This window comes from Neolamprologus multifasciatus, chromosome 14 (genome assembly GCF_963576455.1).
Source record: "Neolamprologus multifasciatus chromosome 14, fNeoMul1.2, whole genome shotgun sequence".
NCBI lineage: Eukaryota > Metazoa > Chordata > Actinopteri > Cichliformes > Cichlidae > Neolamprologus > Neolamprologus multifasciatus.
In genome coordinates, this window is record NC_140452.1 from 17,826,566 (window position 1) to 17,839,549 (window position 12,984).

General features: G+C 40.8%; 1 protein-coding gene across 4 annotated transcripts in view; it reads right to left on the bottom strand.

Annotated features, from left to right (window-relative positions):
* slc8a2b (solute carrier family 8 member 2b) overlaps positions 1 to 12,984 on the bottom strand; it is a 244,572-nt gene that overhangs the window by 66,542 nt on the left and 165,046 nt on the right. The gene's annotated exons all lie outside the window — the stretch shown is intronic.

Genomic DNA, 12,984 nt, shown 5'->3' on the forward strand with positions numbered 1-12,984 from the left:
GAAAAGTTCAAATAAGAGCACTTTGGATATGTGTGCCTCTACTGTTGCACAGCTCAGGGCAGCTGGATTAAGCCAATCTACTGTGAATAGTTTTGTCTCCTCAATGGAGGAAGTGTTTTTTGAGATTCATACTCAGGCTAAAGATGCAGCTTTACAGAGCTTACCTTCACAGGACACAACAAGTAAAAAGAAATTAGAGCAGTCATTCAAAAACTTTGAAAACCCATTCACACTGTTAAATTCAGAAGCTAAACGAAATAGGCACTTTAAACAAAAATGGGCAACTGTTGAACCTGTTGAAATGGTGCTTGGCACAAGATTTGACAGTAGAAGAAACAAGATCACAGGGACTTTTGATCAAGTCATTGTAACTGATAGGTTTGCATATGTTCCTATTTTGGAAACACTGAAAACTATCTTTCAAAACCACCATGTTGTCGACATGTTCAAGTCAAGGAATATGTCCAGAGAAGGTGTGTATGCAGACTTAATCGATGCTGCCTATGTTAAAAGATGTCCCCTATTTTCTGCAGAAAAAGATGCCTTACAAATTCAACTGTTTTATGATGACTTTGAAACTGCAAATCCCCTGGGCTCTAAAAAGGGTGTACATAAATTGGGTGCAATATACTTTACACTAAGGAATTTTCCTCCAATCTTTAATTCGTTGTTGGTCAATATTCATTTGTGTGCTCTTTTTCATGCACAAGACTCAAAGCGTTATGGCTTTAATTCAATCCTTGAGCCACTTGTCAATGATCTGAAAGTTCTTGAGACAGAGGGACTGAAACTTCCCATGTTTAAACACTTGGTTCATGGCACTGTAATCCAGGTCACTGGGGACAATCTTGGTTTGCATAGTCTGTTTGGGTTCGTGGAGTCATTTGCAGCTCGATATTGTTGTCGCTTTTGTCTGCTTGAGAAGGATTGTTTTCAAAGTGTGTTCTGTGAAGATGATTCTGGTGTTGCACTAAGAACTCTTGATATGCATAAGCAGCACTGTGAAAGTGTACAAAGAGATCCTACGCTACCTCATGTATGTGGTGTGAAACGCACTTGTCTCTTGAATTCACTTAAATATTTCAACACAGCCAACAATTTTTCTGTAGATATCATGCATGACATTTTGGAGGGAGTTGCTCAGTTAGAGGTGAAACTTGTGCTGCAGTACATTCAGGAGAACTTCCTAAGTGCTGAACAACTTGCTGGTAGAATACATGCCTTTGACTATGGCTTCAATCAGCAGCGAAATCGCCCACCAAGGGTAAAGTTGTTTGATGGCAGTAATGATTTAGGACTAAATGCGATTCAATCTTGGTGCTTATTGCGTAATGTACCTTTGATGTTTGGCGATTTAGTACAGGTGGGTGATAGCTACTGGCATCTTCTACTTCTGCTTCTACAAATTGTCAATATTGTGTTTTCACCAGTGCTGTCAGAAGGTATGACCATCTACCTCAAACATTTGATTATTGATCATCATCAGCTCTTTAAGCAGTTATTTCCCACACTCAGTCTCCTACCAAAGCATCACTTCATGATACATTACCCTCGCAGTATACGAAATATTGGCCCAATTCTGCACATGTGGTGCATGCGTTACGAAGCCAAACATAACTTCTTTAAGAAGCAATTAAAAAGCTTTAAAAACATTACAATGACATTGGCCAAGAAACACCAAAGTTGTATGGCCATGTATTGGGAGTCTTTTAGCCTTGAAAGATTAGCTTTAGGACCAGGAAAGATGGTGACACTTGGAGAGCTGAAAGAAGGTCCAGAAATTGCTTTAAAATTTGAAGCTGCGTTGTCTACCAGTGTTTTTTCAGCTAAGTGGATAAAGCATCATGGTACAGAGTACCGCCCTGACTTTATCATCTGTACAGAGGTAGTGTCTGAGATTCCAGTGTTTTATAAGATCAAAAGTATTGTTGTGAAAGATGACATTGTATTGCTCTGTGGAAAACTGATGGAAACCTTGTGTTTTGATGACCATTTTCATGCATTTAAGGTCAGAATGCACCCCAATATGGTGCTGAAGGTGTTGAACATAAAAGAGCTGTGTTACTTCAAACCATTTGATCTTCAAATGAAGTATGGCACTTCTGATTCCTCCCTGTATGTGGTTCCATATTGTCATTTTATGCCGAACTAAATTCATTGTTTTAAAGTGTTTTATGACTGTTTTTGTGTGTGTAGTGTTTTATGTACACTACATGAGATGTTTTAATATTTTGAGCCTGACATCAAAATAAAGCCATTAAACGTATTATCTAGTTGTGGTTTTTGCTTACTTGTTTTATATTTTAAAGCATTATTAGAAACCAGGTTTTTATGCTGCAAAACACTAAATTAAGTGTAAAGGTAACACTACAGGAAGAGTTTTAGTAACACTACTTGGTGTAAAATTAATTTAAAATTTTACTCTATGAGAGCTAATTTTTCACTAGAGATTAGTGTATGAATAACACAGTATAGAGTAACATCAACTCTCATCAGAGTTATTTGAACCCCCAGTGTTAATTTCAAATAACTCAATTCAGTGTTAAAAATCAGTGGAATTTTACACAAATAGAGTTAATTTATCACTATGATAGAGTAAATAATATGACACTACTAGTAGTGTTAGGTTCATTTAACACTCTGCGGTGTTACTCAGTGTTAAATTTTTACTCTATTTAGAGTTAATTTTACTCTAAAATTTTAACACTATAGAAAGAGTCGATTTAACACCAATTCCGAATGGGACCAAATAGACTCGGGACCAGTGTTAAATTTAACTCTTTAAGTGTTATTTTAACACTCCGAATTTTACTGTGTACATACTGTTTTATAAACGAGGCTGAAGGACTGCAGAGCACAAAATCAGGCTGTCAGGATAAAATGTGCTTTCCATTATCTGCCCAGGAAAGTGTGCTTGTTTTTAAAAGAAAACAAAATAAATTTATATGAGTAGCTCCAGGCTGTCCTTTCGGACTGTTTCATATTAGACTTCAGTTATCAGCTGAGAAGCTTAACAGAGGCTGTCGCAAACCGGCTCTTAAGAAATATAACAGAAACTAAAAAGTGATTTTAGTGAAGATTTTTAGAAAAGAATACGGCACTTTTGATGTAAAGTCTGTAAAGACTAATATTTAATGATCATGGTAATAACAAAGTTTGTATGAATAATATTTACAGTCATTAATGGGTTAATTTTCTGGATTCCAGATGCATCTGGACAGGTCTCATTTTGCCTGACTTTAAAACAGTCAGCTGATATTATACCTTATGTTAATAATGTTATACTTTATGTTAATAGAAGATCTGACTAGAAGACGTGTGTACGTGTATGTGGAAACCATCAGGCTGAACACTTCCAAACCTCGGCGCAGTTTTTGCTGTCGGACAGAAATCACTGCTGACTAGAGACTTTCAAAAGTGATAAAAATGACTGACTTACTTTGATTATGGTGTTGACTAAACTGCTCATAAGATACAAACATTTCCAGGACCAGAAATAAATGTAGAAAATTAGATGTTGAGGCTCATGAGAATCACTTTGTTGTTGGGTCAGAAAGAGCCATAACCCAGCCCCTGTAACCCGGTAACTAAAATGCAGGTAAGAGAGAGGAAGGAGAGACTGAGAATTAAAATGTGCTCTGATGTATGCATGCCTTTCAGTATAATGAACACTTTAACATAAATATTACTGCTGAGGTTATTTGTCTACTGAGCCTTTCATAAATATGAGCAGAAATTAGTTTTTTATTGTGCATATCAACCATAAAACCACTCAGTGCATTTCTAAAGACAATTCTGTGTTTTTAAATGTGCTTATGTGGGTAAACTAATGATAATAATTACCCTGAGGTATTTCATTAATCAGCTTATGCGAGCACCTCCAGATTGAAAGGGAAAAGAAGCAGACGTGAGCTGAAATGAGAGCGATGATTAACAGACTCCACTGTGATTCAGCAGAATTAGATTAGCTTCAGTATCTTTTGATTGACTCACCTAGACCGCTGCAGCATTTACTCCCTGCTTATAAATGCAATTTGAAAGAGTTTTCTTGGTTTATTGTAAAAAAACAAATGAGCAACATCTACAGAATAAGCCAAAACACCAAAGAGCATGCTTTATGAGTCAGTATTTATGCACAGACAGATTGTTTAGTGAAAAGATGATAATATAAAGATGGATGAAGGTCATTTATTGAGAACTGGAAAAAGTGAGAGATGGGTGGGAAAAGAGAAGGATGGGCACTGAATAAAAGAAAGAGGAGAAGAGTTGTGTGAAACCCAAATGGGAAATTAGAGATAAAAAAAAATGGGGCCAGCAGGGAAGGAGGAGTTAAAGACAGGAGATGAAGAGAGATCAAAGAGGGAGGGAAAGAGTGAGAGGAGGATGGATTTAAAGGAGGAGGGGCGAATCAGAGATAAAAAGCCAATAAGTTGAGGAAGGAAGAGTACAACATGAGTGATGGGAGGTGCATAAGGACAGCGGGCAGTGAATAAACAGAGGAAGGAATCAGTAGTAGTGGTATCACAGTAATACTCAGGACTCTTTGGTAAACAATCAAACATATCATGCATCTCTTTGTATATCTAAAATGGTACTCCACTTGTGTCCATTTGAGCAATTATTTGGTGACACAAAGGATTTTGGGTATGCAGCCAATGCAGACATGTTGCTAACAGCAAAACAACAATATGTAGCTTGGTGTTGATGATGCTGTGAAGAGGTCGAGTTTTAAAAAAGCAGCATGAAAAGCACAGAACGTGGCTGTAGCAGACACATTTAACTTCAAGAAGTCTACTCTGACTATTGTCTTCTCTGCAGGAGTTAAACTAAAAAACTGAACACAGCACAGACATGAACAGAGTAGCTCACACACTGGTTCTCTATGACACTCCCCTCTGCTGAGAGTAAACAGCTACATAGGAACCTGTAGGGACCTCAGGAACAACCTCATGAATGACCCGTTTCCTCTCAGGATTACTTATTTTGCATGTGGTCACTACCATGGTCTCTGTTAGGCTCTTCCTGCGTGGACAGCCCTCTACAAAGGGAATACTGGGGAATGATCAAAGATGAGGAAACCACAGGTGGAGGGTAGGAAAAAGAGGAATAAAGATATGAGAGGTAATAAAACACCAAATAAAAATAATGCTCAGGAGGAAGGGAGGCAGAGGGAGGAGAGGATGTGAGTTCAGGTCCTCAACATGTATATGGTTTTTAATCAGAGTACAGTTGAATGTGTGTTACCATAGCAACTGGGGGGAGAGTTTTAATGGGGCAATCGATCTCTGAGGGGCGGGGTTGGTTAAGGTGAGAGAGACTGAGCGAGAGGCTAGAGAGAGAGAGAGCATTCATTCATCAGGAGATGAGACCGAACTGGCTCAGCAGAGAGGCCGAGGCAACATCAAACAAAGAAACACACACACACACACACACACACACACACACACACACACACACACACACACACACACACACACACACACACACACTCTTTGAAACATTCAGATACTTAAGCACGAGAGAAACCCTGTAAAGATTGTGTTCAAGAGACAGCCTTTGCTGTAAGTCACTGTAAATAGTTTATACTCAAGTAACTGACAGTAAATCGAAATTCCATGATTATTTATTTGATAACCATACCTGTCATGTTTGCTGTTTTTATGTGTAGCCAGGATGTAGTCTGACTGTCATCCAGTGACATGCAACTGGGGGGCTCCATTCCCCCTGAAATCTTGAATCGGATAGGTGCTGATGAAAACCGATGGATCATCAATTATATGATGACTGTGGAAGAATTTCTCATTCAGTCAAAACAAATCAGGCAGTAACAATCTGAGAACCCATCAATTAATCTGCTGCCCTAATCTGCAGGTACAATGGCCAATTTCTGAGGCTAATAGCAACTTGTATTGCTTATGAATGCTGACTGTTTATGCAATGAAACGCAGACTGCAAAGAAAAGCCAGAAACACACCTGCGCTAAAAGTCTTTCCAACTATTTACATGCAGGCCTTTGTTTCTAAGGATCAGAGACAGCTACACAAATGAGAGGCCAAAGTGAACAAACATCCATTCTACGGCAAATAAAGTTCCGGTGTCCTCAACACCAGGAGTACACTAGTGACAATTTTCCTTTTGCTAAATCAAAACAGCAAGTGACAGGAGACATAAAAGCCTTGCAGCAATGAATCAGTAGACTCTAAATAGACACAAGAATATTTATGCAGAGATTTTGTAGACAACCGTGAAAGTCATCTTCAGCTGTTCATACACACCTTCATGCAGGATTTTATCCATCACACACACTGACTGATGCACTTTTTTGCTAATTTGACTTCCCAACTGGGGGAGCCAGAGACAAAACCACTCCCAATCCTCAACCTCCTGCTCCAAAACTTTTGACTACAATGTCACCAAATCTGATGAAACAGAAATAAACAGTGCGCCAATCGACTGGGTGGAAGTGTGCCACCTGTCACTGTCGCTGTTTTCTGATGATTTCTGTTGGTTTTATTTAGCCCGTGCTGTTTGCCATGTCTTCTACATTTCCCTGTCTGCTCTTTCTATTTCTATTTAACTCACTTATTTTTCTACTTCCAGTTTTACTTTTAAGGTTAGTCTTCTTATCCGTCTCACTGGCTGCATTTCCTTTCTTTCCCCATTGTCCACCTTGCATTAATTGTTCATCCCTGTCTTGTTTCCCAATCTCTCAAAGGGCTGCGGAGGCAGATCTGATGTTATTTAAACGGACCCAGACGCAGACAACACGAGGAGAAACAAAAGACGAGCCGTTTATTCATGCTGACACATGAAGATACAGAAACAGGGAAACAAAACCAAGGGCTAAACCTAAACAGGGAAAGAACTAAACAAAAGAGCGAAGCACTGGGGCCGTGGAAAAACTAGGAACCGAGAACACGGGGTGACGAACAATGAGGAAGTGGAAAGACACCGGAACACAGCTGAATTAGACACAGATAAGACCAGGGAAACTAAACACACTGAACATGGAATGCAAGACTTTCACAATAAAACAGGAAACAAAAGAACACAGGACTGGCACACAAGCTTTACACAGGAGTGGAGGAAAGGCAGACGAGAGGGAGCACGAGAGAGACATGACGGGCTGGGGAAACATAGGATGACACACAAGGAGGAGGACTCACACAAACACACATCAACACAGACACACGGAGAGGGACACAAAGGACAAAGACACAAGGGGAACCTAAAAGGGAAAGAAACCAAACAGGGAATATAAAGAACTTAAAACAGACTAACTTAAGACTGCTATGATACTTAAAACATAAACCACAATAGGAATTAACACCAAAACACAGGAACTCAAAAGCACTGGGTCAAAATGAGCCAGAACCATGTCTGTGTCCCCTATTCCTGTCTCCTTGGCTTGTTTTTAGTTTGAACTTTCTTGACATTTTCTAAAGACTGTATCAGCTTTGTCTTTTTAAAAATAAACCTCATGTTTTCTTCCTCTCACTGAGTTCTTTGTTCACATTGCAGGTCCACAGTGATGGGAAACATTCTTGATAATATTTAGAAATTATTAAGAAATATAATCTTTCATAATGGCTCAAAAGCCCTGTGAGTGTTATGATTATCCAAAGAGATGCTGCAGTTCAGAGCAGAGTCATCCTACACTAGATTAGCAATCTGCATCTGCAATATTACACTACATTACACTGTCTTTAGTCATGCTTGCACACACACACAATTATGACATCTGATGATGCACACACGCCTCTGCTTTCACTGTTTCAGTCCAGTGTTCTCATTTCTCCTTTTGCTCACTCTGCGTATCTAAACAGTCGTCTCCCATCATGCATGTTATGGTAAGTGCTGTCATTAGCCTCCGACTGTAATCTTCTACTCATGAAATAGCCATTTACAACAAATGATGATTAACCCTGATTGCTGGGGCGCACAGCAGTCCACATGTTTGACCCCAATGTGTGCAACATGAAAAACAATGTGGAAACCGCAGAAACAACCAGAATCTGATCTCACAGACATGAATGACAGGCTGCTTATTATTATTAAATATGTTACTTTAGATTCAATGATCAGAAGAAGAGCTCAGCGCTGGGTCTCACCATTAATTAGCTTTCTGTTGTGTTGCCTCTAAATGATTTCTTTGAATATGTTCATTAGAGTGACAACAGTCATGTGACCAAAATGTGACCAATCATTAAATGAAACCACTGGTCATAGAAGTGAGAAACCCAACACATAAGAAGAGGAAAATCTTCCCCAAAATTCACAACTTTAATCATCGTAAAGTGGTTGTACAGAGCAAAACTAAACCTTGGCAGCAAAAGGCAAAGCCAAAAAACAGCCCGAAAAGGGAAAGTAAATTAATTGAAAGCACAAGAAACACATAATAATGGATTGCATTTATATAGCGCTTTTCGGAACCCCTCAAAGCGCGGACATTCATACACTGGTGGAGGCAGCTACAGTTGTAGCCACAGCTGCCCTGGGGCAGACTGACAGAAGCGAGGCTGCCATATCGCGCCATCGGCCCCTCTGGCCAACACCAGTAGGCGGTAGGTGAAGTGTCTTGCCCAAGGACACAACGACCGAGACTGTCCGAGCCGGGGCTCGAACCGGCAACCTTCCGGTTACAAGCCGAACACCCAACTCTTGAGCCAGGATTGCCCTGGAAGACAATCTGGTAACTGACCAGAGAGAACAAGGGATAATATATAATGAAGACTGGATGTAGGTGAATCTGAATCTGGGTGGCGCAAACAATAAAAAACAGAGAAAACTGTCAAAGACAGGAAGTGAAACTGACAGGAGTGCAAAGACACCAGGAAATACAAATTAAAATTGGACATTTAAGTGGGCTAAACAACAACATGTTCAAATTGAAAAGTTTTAGAGCACTTTATGATGCATCTAATTTTAGTAACACCAGTTGGATCTAGTAAGATAAGCATCGTCTCATCACTGTATCACTTCTTTGAACAGCTTGATGCAACTGTCATCTACTGATGAGCTGCATGACTTGCATCTGCAGTTACGGTCAATGAAACACCAAACTGGAGCAAGATTGATGTGTTTTCTGTCTGCACTGATTAGACACATGCAGCTTCCTCTTTAAACTAATCACAGCTACACTGATAGTCTGACACTGCGCTATTAATTACCCACTAAGAATCAACACAGGAGTGAAGTGGCTGCTCCTGCGGTTTCTGTGGTTGCACATTAAGCATCAGGAGACAGAGTAATCTACACTGAATCGTTCTGCAGCAGCTGTTCGCTGCCTGTCTTCACCACAAATTACCTTTCCATCGAAGAATCACAGAACCATGGGTACGTGGCTCAAAATTATATGAAAGTATAAAGGACTGAATAAGTTTGAGTTTTTGTGAAGATTCTGATAAACTTTAAATTTCATATATCTTAGTTTATAAAAGTTGCTAATAACGTAGACATCAGTATATTTATCACACTGAGACCCTGCTATTAAAGACTAACATTGGATATTACAACAGACAAGAAAACCATACTTGATCTTCCCAAAACCATGGATTATTTCCACACGTCATATTCATTGTGTATCATTTTATCATTCATTCATTCATATTTTATCTCAGGACTATTGACTCACTCAAGTGGCCATTAGAGAAACTGCAGTTTTTACCGTTTCCACACAGTTTTTTCAGCTTGACAGGCTGCTGTTTGATGGAAATCAAGAATATGTCCCTTCCTTCCCTCCCCATCTCCAGCTGCCTCCCTCTTCCCGCTCCACCACAATCACCCACACATGCAGGGCCTTGGGGTAAAGGTGTGTCACCAGGGTGCAGGGGAGGCATCCCCTCCTCTGTCCCCTTCTGGCTGCCTGTGCCTCAATTTTATCTCACAACTTAGACATTCACATTACTCACACTCTCATAACACATACATATAGGATCTTGGGGGTGGGCACGCTACACGGCATCCAGAAGACCATCAGGGTGTACAACCCCTGGCATCGTTGCCCACCTCTCAATTTTAAATACACGTAGACATCGAGGGCTATCAGGAGGGGCTATGTGCTTACCTGCTGCTCTCTGGCAGGTAGCTCCATGCCCTCCTGGGTTTTAAATGCACCTTAGAACACACATGCATCAACACTACATACGAGTGGGCGGAGGGAGGTTTGGAGTCTTCACATCCCCGTTCTCTGCAGCCTGTTGGAGCGGGGGTGGGGGGGTGGGGGTGTCTGTGTCTATATGTCAGGTCGGGTATTAGACGCCACCTCTCTGGGGACATCTCAGGCCCTCCAAGGTTTGGAGGCCTATCTCCCCCCACCACTCCCCCTGCCAGTGGCAGATGCCCTCAGACATCGGTGCGTTGGCGGTTCTTTGTGTCCGGGGATGGGCGTCCAGGTACACACCGGCTCACTCCTGGTGGCTGCTTGTCGGGGCCTGGAGCCTGGGGCTCGCTCGGGCCCCTTTGGGGGTGGGGTGCCCTCGACCTTTCAGCCTGGGGCTCGGTCACTCTGGCACAGCTGGCTGCCAGCTGAGCTTACGGGCACGTCACTGCAACCCCCCCTGGCTTCTGTTCCGCGGCTGCTGAGTGACCCCTCATCTGGGACTCTCCTCAGCTCTTTCTGGGATAGTGGCGCGGCTGGTGGACGGGGCTGTGGCCCCCCATACCCTCTAGCAGATCATTACATGAAGGAACCTTTTAAAAACAAGCGCGTTAATGCTCACAGGTGTACACACGGGTGCTCACACACACAAACTACACCCTTTCTGGCTGCTAACTCAAAGCACACTGTGCGCTGTCGATCTTACGTGCTGCACAATAATGTTTAATATTTAGTATTTACAGTTATATTCACATAGGTCATCATGATGTTGTCTATTATATTGCTCTCTTTTTTTGCTTGTTTTCTCTTTTTTCTTTCTCAACAGGTGATCCAGGTGATTGATATGTGTTTTTTGTCTGTTTTGTTGGTTTTGTTTTTGACCGTTCCTCTTCCCCGCTGTTTTTCTTTCCCTACCTCTCTTTCTTTCCCCCAGTCATGTCTGTCCCGTGTGTAGCAAGTGAAAATAAAATAAAATAAACAATAAAAACAAAAGTGAATCAAATAGACCAATACGGCAAGGCCGGGATGGTCGATTTGGTAAAGTAAATCCGTTGGGCATCTTTCTTCGCCTTTAGACAATAATTCTGATGGCAAAAGAGCCAAACGGGACAGGCAAAAAAAAAATGTCAGCAACTCAACTCAAACTGCATGCTGCATAAAGAAATGTCAGCACAGGCCAAAACATTGTGTGCATTCTGGTTAACTAACCCTCTCGAGGCAGGCGTTGCAGATTTGCAACAGTTAAAAGCTAACAACCTGATTACCCCACATACATATTCTATGAGTTTAGTACCACTGCAGGTATTCTTTTGTGCATTAGCAACAAAAACTTAATTTGAGCCTGAGAGGGCTAATAAATATCAGGAATCTAGCTCATGTGTTTCCAGACATGTAACACGAGTAAAACACAAACTGTTGTAGAGTTTAGACGGCTGGATTAATTACAGCCCGAACGTCTGCTCCAGCAGATGAAAGTGAGACTGACGAATGAAAACCTTCGTCTCAGACTCCTCCTGGATGATGTATGAAACCTTGCTGGCAAGCTTTTTCTATCTTTTAAAGGCGACTCAGTCCTCTCTCCCTCTCTTGCTCTATTCTCCCCTGAGCAAATAACAGCAGTAAATGACAAATCAATGTTTCATATCAATAAGTAATTTGTGCTGAAAATGACAGGGCAGGATGAGGATTTTATTTCAGCCATACAGGTTTCACAGCAACAAACACTATGTGAGTTTTCAGGAGAAAGCACACACGAGGACATTAAACAAAACAAACAAACAAAAAAACAAACAAACAAAAAAGCTGATTTATCTTTTTTTGTATTTTTTTTACACCATTTTCCCCATTTAGTTTTGGAGCAGCTGCCAGATTTTCCAAGTAAATCAACCTTGAAACTACTTAAACTGACAAAAGCTGCACAGCTTTTACTGTGAACTATCAGTGTGGTGAAGAAACATGACTATGACTCTAACTTCATATGGCTTCTGAAAAGCAAACAGTTCATGTAAAAAGGGTCCTTTGACTTTTTTTTCTGGTCATCCAGGTGAAACAGGGTGAGAGGCAGCCTGTCACACCACATGCTGCTGCTCAAAGAACAAAACCTGAGCTTTTTTTTTAACTACAGTGGAAATAACACCAGTGCATTCAACCATGCCTCCTCCTTTCCACTACTTCAAAGTTTTGCGTTCCCAAATTGTCACTTTGGGGCTTTTGTGTTTGTTAGTTGAGCCTCAGGAACAAAATAAATGTAGACAGGATCATCCTGAATTGCTCTTTTTAGAGATGCTTCAAAGCCAGGTCTCTTTTTGAACTGTTTCATCGTGTAGTTCTATAGAGATAATAATTAAACAATTCATCACAATATTCTCAGTTTAATTATATTTTTTTAATGTGAAGCACAGAAACAAGAATAACAGTCCATATTATGGTCACTCTGACACAGCGAGGAACAGAAAACTTCTTTGTTTCACTCAGTTTTTCAGTCAAATTTCAGATAACAGCAGCTTTTGACTCTTAATATTGTAAAATTAACTTATATTCCTTCTTTTTGAAGGACCGACAGTTTTGGACTTTGATCCTCCCCAAACGGGAGATTAGGAAAACCAAACTGAGAGGCCTCACATAGAGTGTGTGCAAATGCAGACAGACAAAAACTGCACAATCTGACAAAATATAATAAGGCACAGATGAACTAAATAATAGTCTGTCTCTCTAGATTCTCTATCATACAGATCAATGCAGTCTTGAGTGCTTCAAACACTCGATTCCTCTCCTCTCTGTGCTTCTCAGTTCCTGCCACCAAATGTGACAGGAGGACGTGAGGAAGCGGCACAAGTCGAGAGGCATTTAACAAAAAAGTGAGACATCCTCCAAAAAGCCTCATT